Raw genomic sequence first — 12,383 nt, 5'->3', positions numbered from 1 at the left:
CTGCATTTTCAAATGTGGGTGCAGTTTAGGTTAATGACTGTATTACTCCTGAGTCAGCTGCTTTCCTATTATCCTGTTCTCTTTGTTGGAATGACTATACCTGTCAGGGTTGCACAATATGTTCATGACCCAGTTAAGCCAGTGCAAGGTGGTTTATTTTTTAACTGCCTCTGTGCTATTCCTGTTAATCGTAACCCTGCCAAGTGAGCCAGATGTAGATTATATGTTTAGTTAAGGATCTTTGGCAACAGAAAACATGCTAACCTTTGAAAAATTTTCAGGATTCAAGGGTGACTCATGGAGCCCAAGAAGTGGGCCTCAGGAAGAACCGGAACCAGGCCGGGGCACCAGCAGCCCCAGGAGGGTTAGGCTGTTTCTCAACTCTGCCTCATTCTAGGCCAACCGGGCTTCCTGGCCCAAAGATAGCTGCTCATAGCTCCAACTTCAAATGTAACTGCTCCGGCTGTACAGAATTCTTCTGTCTGGCTGTCCATCCCTCTATCTATTTCCCTCTCCTAAGTCAAAGTTTCTCTGGAAAAAAATCATATTGCCCCACCTCTACATAACTATGACCAGCTGGCAGTGTCGTGTTGAGGAAACAGTGCTGCCGGAAGTCAATCCTAGTTAATGGAGAGTGGCAGGCATGTGGGGGATTGTTTTTAGCTGGCTGTCCCCAGTGTGCCTGCAACACATGGTAATAAACTACCTCTTTCCTCTTATATTTTAGTCACCTTTCTATCATTCTGAAGGACAATGCTTTTCCAACTGGACCCACTGGGGTCCTCCAGGCATTGATTCCACTGGCTTGTCTCTTGTTGGGTTCATCAGAACAATCTATAGCTTTATCAGTCTCAATTCTTTGACTTGTGTATAGTGTTTGATGATTTTTAGAGTGTACTTCTGTACTTCATGTGAGTTTCACAATAACCCAATGAAGTCAAGCAGACCAGGTATTATTATCCCCAGTTGCAAGTTAAGGATACAGAAAGAGAAATTAAGTAACTAGCCGAGCTTTGGACAGTGGTGGAATCAGGACTAGATTCAGGCCACCTAATTCTTAGGTGTTTTTTCAATTTTCTTTTTATTAGAATAAAAATTTCCTTAAATCCTCTGCTAACTGTCACACCATTCAATATATTTCATTTTGTTGGTGGTATTAATTACTAAATTACTGATAAAGCAATTTCTTATTTTTAATTTTAAAATATGTGTATATGTTCTTTTAATTTTTATACATCTATCACTTAATTATAATTCTTAAGATTATATTTATTCATTGTGAGATAATAGAAATATATATGTTGGTCTCTGCTCCTGGTTCCTGGCACAGAGTTTTTAAAATCCTTGTAATTTCCTAAGTGATAGACCACTAGGAGCATCTTTTGTTCTAATATTTGGTCTTTGACCCCAGTTCTGCCACAGAGTTCCTAAATCCCTTGGAATTTCCTGGGTAATAGCAGTGTTTTTTGTTCTAATGAAGTGACCCTTGGTGGGCTCCTAGATGGGGGCTGGTCACCAGAAAGACCAAGCCATGATTAGAAGCTTAAAGTTTTCAGCCCCCTCTCCATTCTTCAGAGATGGGGGAAGGGCTGGAAATGGAGTTAATGATAGATCGTATTTATGTGATGAAGCCTCCATAAAAATCCTAAAAGTATGGGATTCAGAGAGCTTCCAGGTTGATGAACATCTCTACATAGTGGGAAGGTGACTCACCCAACTTCACGGGGAAGAAACTCCTGTGCTCAGGATCCTCTCAGACTTCACCTTATGTATCTCTTCATTTGGCTGTTTATCTGCATCCTTCATCACATCCTTTATTATATAATAAACTTGTAAGCATAAGTAGGTGTTTCCATGAGTTCCATGAGCTGTTCCAGCAAATAATTAAATCCAAAGGGGAGAAGGTCATGGGAACCCCCAGTCTGTAACCAAGTCAGACAGAAGTTGCAGGTAACCTGGGACTGACTGCTTGTGAGTGGCATCTGAAGTGAAGGGCAGTCTCAGATCCCCTTAACCTATGGGATCTGATGCTATCTCTGGGAAGACAGTGTCAGAATTGAGTTAAATTATGCGATAACCCAGCTGGCGTTGCAGAATTGGAAATCCCCCCAACATGTGGTGTCAGACTGTCGTGAGTGTGGTAGTAGTGTGAGGGTAAGGAAAGACATACACGAGAAGTGTAGGTTTTCTACTCATTCATTTAATATTTTAATTTATCTTATTTCCTTATATATCACCACAGTTGTGTAAGTTATGATTTACCAACACATTATGTCTATGGCTTATTATCTTCTGGAATATAAGCTTCATCAGGGTAGGGATCTTTGTCAGAGTTGTTCACTGATGTACCTCAACACCCAAAACAGGTCCTGCGTATAGTAAATCCTCAAATATTTGTTGAATCTATTTTTGTTTTAACACAAATACATAAATGTAATTTCACACATTTTGAGTACATTTTCTTTTCTTTGCTTGGTTCTCCCCAGTTGTCTACTCCCTCTCCCTCTCAGAAAGCCCCACCATACATGCCTGGTAATCGTATGTATCCTTACAGAGTATACCCGTAGTATATACAGACAGACAGATAGATATAGATGTACAAACAAATGCAAATATACTTTTAGAGTTTAAAAAATGATTGTTTTTCAAAAATGTCATACTGTTGGAATAAACTTCCTTGTCCATATGGCTTTAAGACAAGGAACCTACCTGACTCAATTATTTAGCTACCTTCATGCACAATGGGAGAAAACACAAAGGAGTTCCAAGACTTCTAACAAATTAAAACGTTACCTTATATGCCATCTGGACTCACAGATGTCATTTGAGTTCTGTTGTCCATAACGATCAATTAGCATAATAGAACTTTCAAGGTTCAAGTGCATGTTTCACAAAGAATACGTTAAAATTTTGAAGTCCTGATGTCTCAAAGAGACACATTCGTGATTACTAAGTATGTGACTTAGGAGTTCATTTTTTTTTTTTTTAGAGAGAAAGTCTTTTTTTAAATTAATTAATTAATTTATGGCTGTGTTGGATCTTCGTTTCTGTGCGAGGGCTTTCTCTAGTTGTGGCAAGCGGGGGCCACTCTTCATCGTGGTGCGCGGGCCTCTCACTTTTGCGGCCTCTCTTGTTGGGAGCACAGGCCCCAGACGCGCAGGCTCAGTAATTGTGGCTCACGGGCCTAGTTGCTCCACGGCATGTGAGATCTTCCCAGACCAGGGCTCAAACCCGCGTCCCCTGCATTGGCAGGCATATTCTCAACCACTGCGCCACCAGGGAAGCCCAGGAGTTCATTCTTATATGTTTCCATCACCAACTCTCTTAACATTATCTTCTAAATGGCTTCATTGTTTAGAAACTATCTCCTTTTGCACCCACATCACCGGTCTGTTCAACTGGTGAGCAGAAAGGCATGAGGACGTTCTTTTATTTCTGTTTTTTTAAACAACTAATAAAAACTCATTGAAAAATTAGAAAATGCAGATAAGCAAATGGGGAGAATTCCCCAGAACTCCATCACCTAGGTATAACCACTGTTAATTACTATTCATATATTGTACCTTCCCTCTCACCTTCTCTGCTTCCTTCCTTATTTTCTACTAAGGTAATTGCTTTATTTTTCCATATTTACCAAAGTATAAAAATAATTCAAGGTATATAAAATAATTTCCTCCCCCCCCTTCCCCTCCAAATATTCAATCCTCACAGGTAACTACCGTTAACAGTTCATTGTGCATTTACCCAGAATTTTTTCTATGCATATACAAACATCTATACCATTATTTTTTCAAAATTGGGATCATGTTATACATACTGTTCTGTAACTTACTTTTCTTCTCTAGCAATGCATTTCAAGCGTCTTTCTATGTCAGCAGTGATTGAGTTATGTTATTTTTTTAATGGCTGCATAGTACCTGATGGTGAGGATATATCATTTATATAACCAATTTCCTATGAATGGACGTTAATTGTTTACTACTACAGATGTAGCTGTAGTAAACATTCTTTGTGTGCCTTTGAAGCATTTCTGAGGATACAATCCTAGAAGTAGAAATGCTGGGACAAAATTCTGCTTACGCTGAACATTTCAAAAATTCCCCAGGGCTGACTTTCAGTCTGTCTGCCTCAGTGTGGGAGGCTGGTTATTCTCAGCTGGTGCTTCTCACTTAGACTGTGCCGTACCCATTGAAAAGGTTTTGCAGGTCACTCCGGGACACCAAATTGCCCTCCAATTGGCTGCACTAATTTACACTCACTGTTTCTCCACACGAGTGCCCCTTTCCCCACACTCTGGCCGGCACTGCATGTTACTGGGGAGTTCATCTTTTTCCTAATGATTTTAAAGACTATTCTCTAAATATATTTGTTACTCATGTTGCAAAAGTCATTCATATATATATATATATATATATATATATATATATATATTTAAATTTTATAGTGTCTTTCTACATTGAAGATTGTTTATTCCAATGTACTCAATCTGTCAATATTGTCCTTTATGTATTCCTAGTTCTGTATCATACTTAGAATGGCCTTCCCCACACCAAAATTATTGATCCAGTCTTCTATATTTTCTTTTATTTTTAAGGGTTATTTTACATTTATATATTTAATCCACCTCAGATTATTTATCTGCTTAATTTTGATATAATTTGCATAACATACAATTCACCTTCTTTTAAAGTGCACAATAAAGTGCTTTTTACTATATTCACAGGGTTGTGCAACCATCACCACACTCTAATTTCAGAACATTTTATCTCTCCTAAAGAAACCGTGTCCCATTAGCAGTCACTCCCCAATCTCCACCCCCTCTCCATTCCCCTGCAACCACTGATAATGTTTCAATGCATAATGTTTTCAAGGTTCATCCATATTGTAACATGTATCAGTACTTCATTTCTTTTTTTTGCCAAATAACGTTCCATTGTATAGATACACCACAATTTGTTTATCCATTCGTCATTTGGTAGACATTTAGTTTGCTTTCACTTTTGCTATTATGAATGATGCTGCAACATACATTACTAACATGTGATCTTTGTGTGGAAGTATGTTTTTGGTTCTCTTGGGTATATACCTAGGAGTGGAATTGCTGGGTGATATGGTAACTCTATGTTTAATTTTTTGAGAAACTGCCAAATTCTTTTCCACAGTGGCTGTACTATTTTATATTACCACCAACAATGTATGAGCATTCCAATTTTTCCACATCTTTGCCAATACTTGTTATTGCCTGGTTTTTTTTCCCCATTATAGTCATCCTAAGTATGAACTGGTGTCTCATTGTGATTTTGATTTCCATTTCCCTAATGACTAATGATGTTGAGATATTTTCATATATATATTGTATATCTTCACTGAAGAAATGTCTACCCAGATCTTTTGCCCATCTTTAAATTGGATTGTCTTTTTGTTATTGAGTTGTGAGAGTTCTTTATGTATTCTAGGTACAAATCCCTTATCAGATATATGATTTGCAAATATTTTCTCCCATTCTGTGGGTTGTCTTTTCATAGAATGAGAAAATATTCCTTCCTCTATTTTTGGGGAGAGTTTGTGAAAGATTAGTATTAGTTCTTCTTTGAACGTTTGGTAGAATTCATCAGTGAAGTCATCGGGGCCTAGGCTTTTCTTTGTGGGAAGTTTTAAAATTAATTACTAATTATTAGATTTATTTTTGTGCGTGATTTTAAGGTGGGACTCTAACTTAATTTTTTTCTAAATAGATAGTCAGTTGTTCTAACATCATTTACTGAATGATCTACCTATTCTTACTAATTGTAAATGCCACAGAAACTTCTTTAGACCATTTTGGATCTTGATTGCAACGTTACTCCTGATGAGGCACAAAACGAATTTGCTTTATCAGTGGCTGTAATGTTGGAGCCTTGAGAAATTCTTTGTCCTGTCAGCATGTGAGGTTGGAAAACAGAAGGGACCAGGAATGGCTCATGATTTCCCTGCCTCACCGTGAATGTGTCAGTGCGGTCTGGACTGCACACAGAGCCCACCAACACCTGCAAGCCTTTGTCCCCAGGCTGGGAGCACACCTGTGGATGCCTGCCTGCCCACACCACAGCAGAGGTCCAAGCCAGGCCAGGGGCCACCAATCTTCTGGCCTTGCTCTTGTGGTCTGGGTTCCTGCCTTTGGTGATTTCCTGGACTTTGGAGTCAGTTGGGCCTACCCATCTTTCCTGCACCTCCCTGCAATCACATTCTTCTCAGACCTTGGACTTGGTCTTTTAATGCACCTCATTGTCCACCACTCCCTCCACACTTGGGAACGATGAGCTGTGTTCTCTGCTTTCTTCCTGATCCAGGACATTGACTATACTAATCAGCATCTCTCCTCTCCACCCCCCCACCCCAGCCCCCATTACATTCTGACCCTTTCCACCCTGACTCATCCCACAGTTGCTCATGGTTCAGTATGAACATGCAGACTCAGCCATGGCACCCAGGAAATTGGACCTTATACTTGATTTGACTTGATTCTGGACCCTCCTCTCTCCCCTGATACTATTATGTATAATAGATGCATGTAAAGCCATGGGAATAAACGAGGTGGTTGAGAGCAAGAGTGAACAGTGAGAAGGGACCAAGACAAGGCCCTACGGAACACCAACATTCAGAGCCCAGAGAGGCAAGGAGCTGTCAAAGTGGAAGCTGAGAAAAAGTGACCAGAGAGGTAGATAGAAAACCGGGAGAAAAAAAAAAAGGAAAACCAGGAGAATGTGGTGCCTGAGAAGTCAAGGCATGAGAATGCTCCAGGATGGAGGGAGAGAGCAGCAGGACCAAATGCTACCACAAGAATTTACATTAGATGCAGATTGAAAGTACCCAATGGATTTGGCAACACAAAAGTCATTGGTGACTTTAGCAAACTTCCATGTCAATGATCATCTAACTCCACTGTTGAAAACCCTCAAAGCTTCCCGTTGCCCTCCAGAGAAGGTGGCCTCCACTCCGGCATCGCCGCTCACCACATTCATGCACTCACTCCAGTCTCAGCCAGGCTGAGCTGCTTGCATGGACAGATGCCACAATCTCTCTCCTGTGCTGCTCCCTCTGCCTGGAACCCTCTCCTCCTCTCAGACTCCCGTATGTCCTTCCCAAATAGCTCAAGTACCATTTCCTTCAGGAAGCCTTCCTTGACCCCCAGGTTGGGTAGGGTGGTCCTCTTCTCTCTTCCCATCACATCGTGTATTAGGATGAGAAAGGTATGTTTTCCCCCAGGGGCATGTCTCGTCCTGACCAGGTTCTGGTCAGGACCTGCCCCACTATGTTCCCGAGCATGCAGGGAAGCAAGCCTTGTTGATGGAAGTGGGACTGCACCCAGCTTCCCTCTGACCAGGTAAGTAAACACTTGCGAGCCAGACTGGCTGGCAGCGGTGGAATGGCTGCATCAGCACCACGAGCCGCCGGCGTTTCTTTGCTCTTTTGTTTCATGTAGGTCAGGTTTGCTAAAAGACATGTGGCCAGGAGTGCAAATCCTGGTAACCCCTTCCTCGGGGTCATTAAGTTGCAAAATCTCCAGTACCAGTTCAGGTCAGAGGCTTTTCACAGCACTATCTGTGCCTCCTGTATGTACTTGCTGGCCTCTGCCTCTGTCTGCTTCTCCCCCTGACCTGCCCTCCTCCCCCAGAGCCCTTGCCTCCTCTAGGTACCCATCTTTCAAGCATCTGATAACACCATGCTTATTCACATTTGCTTCTGCATTGATGAGTCTCTGCCATATCTTCCCTTGCCCTGCAGGTCTCTTCCTCCTCCCAGGGGAAGTGTAACTGTGAGTTTGGCCTCTTTGGTTGAGTCATTAACTCCCCAAGGGCAAGGAGCATGTTCTTCCTCCTTGTATTTGCTGAGTCCAAACCTTCCTAAAATGTACTTGCTAACTGATTTCAAGGACAATGGACTTTTATATTATTACTGACCAGGGAGGCAGGTGTTCTAATCCTTCGAGCCACTCTGAGCATGGTTCTTAGGTGTGGAGGTGGAATTTCGAAAAATTTACCCTTTACACCTCGCTCCCTTGAAATCCGACTCCTGACTCAGGGCTCAGCTGCCTCATTACTTGAAGGCAAAACTCCCCCTTGAGGAAGAACACAGTCTCCTCAGAAAGGTCAGACCCCTCATGCCTTTAAACCACACCTCCTTGCTCCTTTCAGAAAACCCTTCCTGGGGCTGAAAGGTAGAAGAGCTCTACTTTTTAAAACATGTCATGTTATATATTGTTTTATTCCTGATAATAAACTAGGCCTATTCATGTTATAAAATGTAGCAAACACAGCAAACTATAAAAAAGATAAAGTAAAAAATCACGATAATCCCCACCTTCCACAGATAGCCACTGCTGACATTTTGGAGTATATTTTTTTTTCTATGAAAATATGAGATATGTAAAGAAACTACATAAGGATATATATGTAGTATAGAAGTTAAAATATAAATTTAACAGGTGAGGTCATAGATGTACTTTTGAACATAGATGTACTCCTCTTGAGAGCAGCGTGGCTAAGCCCTATGTCTTCAAGTCTTTGTGCCCCTGTTTAGCCCTGCAACCAGGCCTTGCCCCACCTCTCAGCACTCTGGATCCCCATCCTGCTCTACTTTTGCTTTCTTCAACACTTATCACCTTTAACCTATTACATAATTTTCTTATTTCTTATGTTTATTGGTGTTGTGTGTCTCTCCCTCACCCCCTCAATGTAAGCTCCAAGAAGGCAGGACCTTGTCAGTTTTATTCAATGATGTATCCCAAATGCCTAGAGCAGTGCCACGCACATAGTAGGTGCTCAATAACTCCTTGTGGAAGGATGCCTTAAGATTATATGCCTTCTGTTTTTTTATTACTAAAAATTATAAGCATATGTAATAAACAAAAAAGGATACTCTTACTGAACTCAGGTCTGGCTGCTCACCACTTGAAAGCCAATACTCTAGAGATGAGTGTTGACTGGAAAGGAAAAATTGCTTTATTCAGAAGGCTGGCAACCTGGGGAGAAGGCAGACTTGTGTCCAAAAACCATCTCCAGGGACTTCCCTGGAGGTCCAGTGGTTAAGACTCTGCCACTTCCACTATAGGGGGCATGGGTTCGATCCCTGGCGGGGGAAGTAAGATCCCACATGCCGCGTGGCGTGCCCAGAAAAAAACCAAAAACCAACTCTGAAGATTCTGCTCAACCATGAAAGTTTTTAAAGGGAGAAGCATTTGTGAAGGGTGTCTTTGTTATCCTCCACTGTGTGCAGACTTTCTTCTGATTGGTTGGTGATGAGGTAACAGGGCGGAGCTCCAGGAGTCTTGTGCTCAGCCTAAAGTTAACATCCTCCATCTGGGTGGAGACCTTAGTTCCCAACAGAACTCAAAGGTATTTTGTTATGTATATTCTTTGAGGAGGAACCAGGACCCTGCCCCACAGCTGCATTATTGTTTATGGATTGCGCCTCCCTTGTCTCTGCATCCCCTCCCTTCCCTGATAAGCAACTGTCTGAATCTGACCTTTGGAGCTCAGGGAAGGTCTAGGAGGCTGAAGTCTTTTTCTTACAAACAAGAAATGGGGGACATGGAAGGGCTTTTGTACCTGGAAGGGCCCCACAGGGTACTGCTCATTTTTAGGATCTGACACTATCTTCAGGTACATAGTGTCAGAATTAAGTTGAATTGTAGGACATTCAGCTGGTGTCATAGAGAATTGCTTGGAGTGGGGAAAAACCTCCACACATTTGGTGACCAGAAGTGTCAGAAGTGAAGTGTTTTGTGTGAGTAGGAAAGAAGGCACACAGGAAAGAAGGACTAGTTGGGAAGTACTGGGTTTTTCCCTACTCAGGTGGAAAACTGAGTTTTTCCTTTATCATCTATCATCTGTCTATCTCCATTTTGTTCTAGCTCTGACTAAGGAAAAGGCCTATATATGTAAAGGGCTAAAAAAAAAAATCATTTCTCATTCTCTATGGAGTTTACTTTTTATAGCTCTCTTCTCCTGAAAATCTGATGAAGGTAGAATGTCAGCTATGTTACTAGGCAACATTGCTTGTGGTAAAAATGACACACTGCATCTGGACAGTGAGGACTGTGAATGAATTAGAAAGACCTGGTGGAAAGCTGTGGCTTTGAAGTCTCCTGAGAATTATGACTCTTGGAACTGGACATGTCCCTTGAGGGAACATGGAAGCAAGCTAGTCCCATAAAAATATTGCTAATATTAGGATATTGGTTTCTAACTGGAATATGAGGCTTATCTTCATTGTTTGTCTGAAATTCAAGTTTAATTGGGCATTCTGTATTTTATCTGACAACCTATGTGGGGAGGTGGTGTTGGTCTGCAAACTGGCCCCCATACATGGAAGGCCAGGAGAGACCGAAGAAAGAGGCAGACTACTCCAGATTGGTAGGTGGCAGGTTTTAATAAAAAAGATAACCTACATACCAGGCTTGTCTTAGGATGCTGAAAGATGAGTAGATCTCTGCACCCGCTTGCCAGAAATTTAAAAGTTCATACAGTTTTTCCTTGGTATCCTCAGGGGATTGGTTCCAGGACCCCCGTGGATACCAAAATCCATGGATGCTCAAGTCCCTTATATAAAATGGCATAGTATTTGCATATAATGTATGTGCATACCCTCCCTTATCTTTAAATCAGCTTTAGATTACTTATAATACCTAATATAATGTAGACGCTATGTAAGTAGTTATAAATACAATGTAAATGCTATGTATTCAATAAATAGTTACCAGTCCACTGGCAAATTCAAGTTTTGCTTTTTGGAACTTTCTAGAATATTTTTTTCTGACTATTTTCAATCTGAGGTTGATTGAATCCAAGGATGTGGAGCCTGTGGATACAGAGGGCTGACTGCCTTAACTGGGTTCAGTCATGTATACCGTTCAGATGGTCTCAACAACACCTTACTCTCTCAAGGCTGCATCCTTGGAACAGCTCCCACTGTGGAAACGGTTGGCAAAACATACATTCTAAGGACAGGGGAGGCGGTGAGGAACCTCTGATTGCCTGGGTCCAGCTCATGGGTCAACTGGCAGTCATGTTCTTTTGATGACCTCCTCGAAGGGCCAGGGGCTGGCAGTACCTAAAGAAATGCCTGCCACTGCCCTGCTGGTGGGCTATGTTTCTTGTCCTGTATCCTTATTCTACGTGAAGTCAAGGACAAGTGTGGCCTGTTGCAGTGATGTGAGTAGAAATGTTTACTGTTATGTGAGTCTGAAAAGAACGCCAAAGTGGGCATTGTATCCTAGAAAGAATGATCAGCTCAGATGCAACAGTACCCTGAGGACCCAGACTATGGTCTCAAAACACTATTTATTTAAAGGAAATGGCTGTTTCCACTGGGACAGCAAAAGTACAGGATGAACCTGGAGCAGCTTATCACACCAGAAAGCAGGACCACTTGAAGACCACTATGTGCAGGTCAGAGAACTCAGAAGCTTGCAATGGAGTGGCTGGGATTTGCTTTTTGAAGCGAAAGATTGTAAGGGAGGGTATAAATGAAAAAGGATTGGTTGTGAGCTGATAATAGTTCAAGCTGGATTTGGGGTATGTGAGGATTCATTATGTCATTTCCTCTAAATTTGTATTTTTGAAATTGTCCATAATAGAAATTTAAAAATAATAAAAAGCGTCTGTGCCACATAAAAAGGACCAAGTTGTAAAAAAAATTGCAGGGATTTAATTGTACATAAAATTGAATAAGTAATTTAAAAATCTAGCTTCAGCAGGTAAACAGCTAAGGTTGAAAGAGAATTTCAATTCTCTTCAAAAGAAGGTAAGCCAAACGAACCACACTGGCAATTCTGGGATGCATGTTCCTCTGTGCTCATTTATTCTCTCCTCTGGGAGCAGAAAAGAGGCAAACCTAGTACCTTGGGTCCCCAGAAGACCCAAGCCTTCCCCATGAGCCTACAGGCGAAGGCAACCTTCCTGCCTCGGCACACCCAGGGCCCACCTCCCTCTGCCTCACCACCAGGGGACCCTCAGAAACCCCCCACGAAGAGAGAGCCAGGATTACTAAGAATTACCGTCCGAGAGCCTCTTCTCATCTCCTCAGTGCCCGTGAAAGGAGGTCATGTTGGGAGACCAGCAGAGAGCAGGGCTGTATCCGCGTGCCCTGCTCAGGCAGCATAGATGCCAGCTCACCCCACACAGTGGGGCAGTCAGCACGAGGTCACCCGCTGCCCTTAGCCCACCAGGTGCCTTCTCCCTACTTCGCTACAATGCCACTCGCTGTCTTTTGGCCCCTTCTTTTATTCAGTCCCCACACCCCTTGACCCCCCCACCCCCCCATCTCCTTATGGAGCAGGTCCTGGTCACTAGGACAGCTGCCAACCTTGAGGGCTGCTCACAGTTACTGGAAAGCAGCTTTAA

This window comes from Balaenoptera acutorostrata, chromosome 3, assembly GCF_949987535.1.
Source record: "Balaenoptera acutorostrata chromosome 3, mBalAcu1.1, whole genome shotgun sequence".
NCBI lineage: Eukaryota > Metazoa > Chordata > Mammalia > Artiodactyla > Balaenopteridae > Balaenoptera > Balaenoptera acutorostrata.
This window is presented reverse-complemented; position numbering follows the sequence as displayed.